Raw genomic sequence first — 7,738 nt, forward strand, 5'->3', positions numbered from 1 at the left:
GCGCCGAAGCGTTTCAAGCACAAGCAAACGCGGCCTTCGCAGAATTAAGAGAACAACAGGCGGCGTTTGACAGACGCCTCATGGAGTCGAAGCAGTCCGACACAGAGTCGAGCTCTAAACGCAAGGCGCACCGCAAGTAGTACTTGCCCAACTCTCAAATTTTGTTATAAACTAGGACTTCGGATAAAAGTATTACTTTCTTTAAAATTTTCCGTAACCGGAGGCCTTTAGAGAGGCCAAGGAATTTTGTCTAGACCCCGCTGTAACACAACTATATGTTTAATATATATAAGGGTATACCGCTTTTCTTACCGTTGTTAATCTTGCGCAAATAGTTCGATTCATTGGTGCATCTATTCAAACTTTACTTTCAAGCTTAAAATATTGTGTCAATTAAACTCAACTTCCTAGAACTATTAGAAGTTCATTCAATATCATTCAACTTTGAACTGCCAAAACTTATAATTTTCTTCCATATTTTTCTTTTGGGCAGCAAGATGCCTCCTCGTCCAAACTTAAGGCCCAGGCCGGGCACGACACCACCACCACCTCCACCACCAGCTTATGATCCGGCCATGGTTCAGGCTGCTATCACAGCAGCGGTAACCGCAGCTCTCTCGCAAATAAACTCCCAAGGGAATGGAGGGGCGGGAAGCAGCACGAATCATCCAAATCATGGCACTGGTCATGGCCAAGGAAGAGAATGTACCTACAAGGAGTTCTCTAACGCTAAACCAAAAACTTTTAATGGAACAGGAGGAGTCATTGCACTAATGCAATGGTTCGAAAAGACCGAAACGGTCTTCGAGATCTGCTCATGCCTAGAAGCAAGCAAAGTCAAGTTCGCTGCCTGCACCTTTGTAGATCGAGCCCTCACTTGGTGGAAGAGCCATGTGAATTCAGTGACGCTCACTGTCGCCAACGCCATGAGTTGGGACGACCTAAAGGTTCTACTACTGGAAGAATATTGCCCAAGGGGAGAAGTACAAAAGCTTGAGCAGGAGCTCTGGAATCTGAAAATGACTGGGTCTGACCTAATCACCTACACCACTAGGTTCAACGACCTCGCTGCACTGTGCCCTACCATGGTCAACCCAGAATCAAAGAAGGTTGAAAGGTACATTTGGGGGTTGTCACCCCAGATTCAAGGGCATGTCCTAGCTTCCGGCCCTGCTACCTACAACAGTGCTAAGCGCCTGGCCCAGCGACTCATCGACCACGGAGTAAAACCCGGTACCATTTCGACAACTGCATATCCACCTAGGGAAACTCAGGGCCAGAGTAAGACTTGGAACAAAAGGAGGGGACAAACTCTCCAGGAAAACCCCAGGAAACAACAAGTGATAGCGACACACGCTATTACTGTACCTACGAACCCTTCCCCCACAAGCTCATACATTGGGAAACTTCCTAAATGCAACCGATGCAACTTACACCATCACGGTCTCTGTCATGGCCTTCAATGCACCAGGTGCAATAAGAAGGGTCATACAGCCCGCTATTGCAAGGAGCCAACCCAACAATCCGCCCCCACTGCTAATACCGGAGTAAGCCGTGCTTGCTTTGAGTGCGGGAGCACAGGGCACTACCGCAAGGACTGCCCGAAGGCAAACAACAGGAATACCGGCGGAAGAGGCCGAGTTTTCGCAATGGGACAAGATGAAGCCATTGCGGACCCTACTGTTGTTACGGGTACGTTTCTTCTCGATAACTCGTATGCATGCATTTTGTTTGATAGTGGAGCGGAAAGGAGTTTTGTGAGTCACGACTTTAAAAGCATGCTAAAACCAATACCACAATCATTAAGTGAACCGTTCATAGTAGAAATGGCCAACGGGAAAACTGAAGGCACTAAAGAGATATACTTAAACTGCACCCTAACTCTAAACGATAATCCCTTTCAAATCAACCTCATGCCAGTCTCGATTAAGAGTTTCGATGTCATCATTGGCATGGATTGGCTGAGTTCACATCGTGCGGACATTCTATGTTACGATAAGGCCGTTCGCCTTAATCTGCCAGCCGGCGAAACCTTCCTTGTCTTGGGCGACAAACCTAGTACCACTCTTAGAATCATCTCAAGTATCCAAGCTCAGAAGCACTTACGAAAGGAGTGTCGCGCATTTCTTGCACATGTTGTAGACATGAAACGCGAAGTCCGGGACATCAAGGATGTGCCCGACGTATGCGATTTTCCCGATGTATTTCCCGAGGACCTTCCAGGGATACCACCCGTAAGACAAGTCGAATTCAGAATCGATCTGATTCCCGGAGCTACCCCAGTAGCCAAAGCACCCTATCGATTAGCCCCGGCAGAGATGCAGGAGCTATCCAGTCAACTGAATGAACTACTGGGAAAAGGATTCATCAGACCGAGCTTCTCACCATGGGGAGCACCCGTGTTGTTTGTGAAAAAGAAAGATGGATCGTTCAGAATGTGCATCGACTACAGAGAACTCAACAAACTGACGGTCAAGAATCGTTATCCTCTACCGCGCATAGATGATCTATTCGACCAACTGCAAGGGGCGAACTATTTTTCTAAGATTGATCTGAGGTCCGGGTATCACCAGTTACGAGTGCTAGAGGAGGATGTGCCGAAGACCGCCTTCCGAACTCGTTACGGACATTACGAGTTCGTGGTGATGCCATTCGGATTGACCAATGCGCCCGCAGTCTTCATGGATCTGATGAATAGAGTATGCCGACCTTACTTGGATCAGTTCGTCATCGTTTTCATTGACGACATCCTGATCTACTCCCGAAGTAAGAAAGAGCATGGCGATCATCTGCGACAAGTTCTAGGGATATTACGAAAAGAGAAACTTTATGCGAAGTTCTCGAAATGTGAATTTTGGATCCGAAGAGTCGAATTCTTAGGACACGTGGTAAGCGAAGAGGGAATCCACGTGGACCCATCCAAAATTAAGGCCATTGAGAACTGGTCAGCACCGAAGACTCCTACAGAAATTCGCCAATTTCTAGGTCTCGCTGGCTACTACCGCAGGTTCATTCAGAACTTCTCACGAATAGCGAAGCCTCTTACAACCCTAACCCAGAAAGGTGTGGCCTTTGACTGGGAAGAGAAACAAGAAAGAGCGTTCCAAACGCTCAAACGAGCCTTGTGCACCGCACCAATACTATCCCTTCCCGAAGGAATAGAAGACTTCGTAGTTTATTGCGATGCATCAAACCAAGGACTCGGATGTGTTCTGATGCAGCGAGGTAAGGTCATCGCCTACGCCTCGAGACAGTTGAAAACACATGAGGTTAACTACACGACCCACGATCTTGAGCTAGGAGCAGTAGTGTTTGCCCTGAAGATCTAGAGACATTACTTGTATGGAACGAAGAGCACTATCTTTACCGACCACAAGAGCTTACAACACATTTTCGATCAGAAGGAGCTCAACATGAGACAACGGCGATGGGTCGAGCTACTCAGTGATTACGAATGCGATATTCGCTATCATCCGGGAAAAGCAAACGTCGTAGCCGATGCCCTTAGTCGAAAGGAGTACTCAGGCCGGAGAGTGAAGTCATTAGCTATGTCGATCCATTCGCACCTATCAACGCAAGTCAAGGAAGCTCAATTAGAGGCCTTGAAACCCGAAAACGTGGCAGGTGAGGCCCTTAGGGGAATGGACAAGAACTTAGAAATCAAGAGTGACGGAGCACGCTACCTCATGAACCGGATCTGGACACCAAAGTTTGGGGGATTCAGAGAGGTAGTTATGAGCGAGGCACACGGGACCCCATACTCCGTACACCCAGGGTCAGACAAGATGTATCTAGATCTCAAGCAACTCTACTGGTGGCCAAACATGAAAGCGGAGATCGCTACGTACGTGGGCAAGTGTTTAACTTGCGCCAAAATAAAAATAGAACACCAAAAACCCTCAGGCCTACTCCAACAACCTGAAATACCTGAGTGGAAATGGGAGCAGATTTCCATGGACTTCATAACCAAACTGCCCAAAACTCAGAGTGGCCAAGATACTATTTGGGTAATCGTCGACAGATTAACCAAGTCAGCCCATTTCTTACCTATCAAGGAAACCGATAGGATGGAAAAACTATCAAGAACCTACATCCGGGATATCGTACGACTTCATGGAGTACCAATGTCCATCATCTCAGATAGACACAGCAGGTTCACTTCCAGATTTTGGCAATCACTGCAAAAATCCATGGGAACAAGGTTGGACATGAGTACAGCATACCACCCTCAAACTGACGGACAGAGTGAAAGGACGATCCAAACCTTGGAAGACATGTTGCGAGCATGTGTAATCGACTTTGGCAAGGCATGGGATATTCACTTGCCTTTGGTCGAGTTCTCTTATAACAATAGTTATCATACTAGCATCAAGACCGCTCCGTTCGAAGCCCTTTACGGCCGTAAGTGCAGATCACCCCTGTGCTGGACGGAAGTGGGCGACACCCAATTGGCAAAAGGTCTAGTCACTAAAAGCACCCTCACTGTTCCGGAGATCATCAGAGAAACTACTGAAAAGATCGTGCAAATACGAGAGCGACTGAAATCCTCGAGGGATAGACCAAAGAGCTACGCCGACAAAAGACGTAAACCATTGGAATTCCAGACTGGCGATCGGGTACTACTGAAAGTCTCACCCTGGAAGGGAATGATACGCTTTGGAAAGCGTGGGAAGCTGAATCCTAGGTACATTGGACCCTTCGAAATCAATTCAAGGGTTGGTCCCGTAGCCTACAAACTCCAACTTCCAATAGAGCTTAACAAAGTACATCCAGTATTCCACGTGTCAAACCTGAAGAAGTGTCTGTCCGACGAAACACTTGTCATTCCACTCGATGAGATCGAACTAAATGAAAATCTTAACTTTGTGGAAGAACCCGTCGAGATCATGGATAAGGAAATTAAACGAACTAAACAGAGTCGCATTCCAATAGTAAAGGTTCGATGGAATGCTAAGAGAGGACCCGAATTCACATGGGAACGGGAAGACCAAATGCTACAGAAGTATCCGCATCTCTTCCTCAGCCCCTAAAACTCTTACCTTGTATTAAATTTCGGGACGAAATTCCGTTTAACGGGGGGATGATGTAACAACCCGTTATCCCGGGCATTATAAACCGAGTCTTGTAACCCCTTTTGAATGTAATGGGAATATCATCGATAAATGAATTGTTCAAAAGCTCTGATTTGGAGCACGCTATGTAGTAGATATCGTCTTAAAGGTTCCAAATAAATAAAGAAACACTAAAATCTGAGTTATGGCGAAGAAGCTATGACCATTCTAAGATTTCTGTCAAAACCGACAACACCGATCAAACGAAAAACGCAAAGTTTCAATACGATAACATTTAGCCTTAGGTATCTAAATGAAAGTCATAGATAACATTAAACCGTGAGCGTACACAAAAAGAACGTCCAAATCTGACTTCGCATGAGGAAGTTATGATTTTTCAAAGAAATTCCTTAAAAACGATTAGTTATAAAATAAATAATAAAAATAATTTTGGAATTTGCCAACGGAGTCTAAACGAAAGTTGTAGATCGTAGTCTCACCTACGCGTGGATATAAAGACCATCGAAAACGGAGTTCGTATGAAGAAGATATGGATTTTTGAAGTTTATTAAATAAATTAATTATTTATTTAATTCAAAATTCGGATATTATCCGAAGAGGAGTCAGCGTCCTTCTCCGAAGTACGCGCTGCGTACTCCTGTACGCCCCGCGTAACCGAGAGGATTGGCCTCGGATCGTCCACGTCGCCATATCCGAGGAAGCCGACCCGTCCGACCCGTCCGACCCGACGTCCCATCCGACCCGGCGTCCCATCCGACCCACCTCCCCAGCAACCCGTCCCATCCGACCCGATAACCCAAGAACCCGTCCCATCCGAACCGAGGCAGTCGAGGCTTCGGTCATGCATGACGTACGCGTACGCAGCGCGTACAAGCGTACGCCCCGCGTACCGAGGCAGACCTGCCTTCCTATAAATAGAATGCGAGGGTTTCCAAAGAAAGGGTTCATTTCTCTTCTCTCTCTCTCAGCATTTCCTCGGTTTCCGTGCCCTTTCAAACCCGAAGCTCTGGTCTTTTTGGCTCGAGTCCCGGAGGTCGTTCTTACTCCCGAGATTCCCGAGATTTCCGAGGAAAATCCATTTCCCGAGACGAAACTCTGCCGTCTTTCCATCACGCTATCTTCAAGCTGTCAAGTGAGTTCATACCCCTTTCAAACACACTTTAAATACATTTTTAAATGCTTTTATACTCTTTTAGGGGGGGAATACAAGTAAACATACGGTTATTATCGTGTATTTTATAAAGTTTCACTTTACTTGTGTTATCAAATAAATCACTTGGAACTCATTACTATTATGGAAAACTCTTCTCATACTTTGTGTGCATTAGACTTATATGAAGTGTATAATGATCTTCATTGTTAAAACATTTTATACATTCTAAAAACTTATGATTTTGCTTTATCAAACATTGTGAAAAGGTTAAACTTTGCATATAAAAACTATCATGTTAATATATACTTAATTGAGAATCCATGAGACGCGTACATCTTCAAACGTTACTTTTCTTTATTAGAAAGTACTGCAGTAAGGCCTGTTTATAACCAGAATCTCCCGCGACGAGAACGTGTCAAATGTGTATAGATCTATACGGGAAGTCATGATCCCGCACCCTGACTGTTAGCTACAGTCCGTCTTTTGGGGTGACAGTTGTCATAGCACTGCGACGCCTGAAGAACGTCGTTACAGGCATATTATGTTTAGTATGGTTATAAAACTCATCGGATATACAATTATTATGATATTCAGTTTTGATGAGCGAGTAGTTATTAAAACTATTCTTCATCCAACCGGTTCGGTCTTCACGTAGTTTTATTATATATAGAACTATGACACAACTTACAAGAAACGTCGGTTTCTTGCAGTTTTCGGTCTTAGAGACTGCCATTTTGTGTGAGGAAAATAATGGTTTTTCCTGCATACAAACCAAACAACTAATAGGAAAATAAGGGATTTTCCCGGTGAAATCATTTACAACTTATAACACGAATATTTATATGTATTACATATTTTTATAAGAAAATAAGGGTTTTTCCTTAGAAAACACAACAAATCGTATTTCAAACTTTTAGGGATAATATGGGATTTTCTGGAACTAATGCATTCATTTTCAACACAACAAATCACAATACTTTACATTTTGAAATGCTACGTTTACTGGAAAACATACACCCATTTTGGAATGGCATCCAATTTTTCTAAACTACTTATGGACTCACCAACTTAATTGTTGACACTTTTTCTTTGAAATAACTTGTATTCTCAGGAAATCGCTAAGCAGGTTGGGAATCAACTTTTGGGATTAACGCGCTGGCGTTAATCACTTCATTTTGAATGATGTTTATGTACCTTTATTTTGAACATGTAATGAATACAACTATGTAAACATCTTGCAAACTTATTATATATGGTGGTGTGTACTTTCCTTTCTATGAACGGTTATGATATTGAACATGATGTCCTCCGCCCCCGAACGTTTCCGCCGTTCTGGTTTGGGGGTGTGACAAAATTGGAGCTCGTACGCGAAAGTTGCGGATTTTACAAGTTCGGGACACAAAACCCGAGGCTGACTCAGCCTCATGACGTGAGGGGACGATGCTCAAGATGTGAGCTCGTGGCTGATGGGTTCCAGTGTCTCAACCATGTCAACTCGTTGAAGAGAATCATG

Source organism: Lactuca sativa, chromosome 4 (assembly GCF_002870075.4).
Source record: "Lactuca sativa cultivar Salinas chromosome 4, Lsat_Salinas_v11, whole genome shotgun sequence".
NCBI lineage: Eukaryota > Viridiplantae > Streptophyta > Magnoliopsida > Asterales > Asteraceae > Lactuca > Lactuca sativa.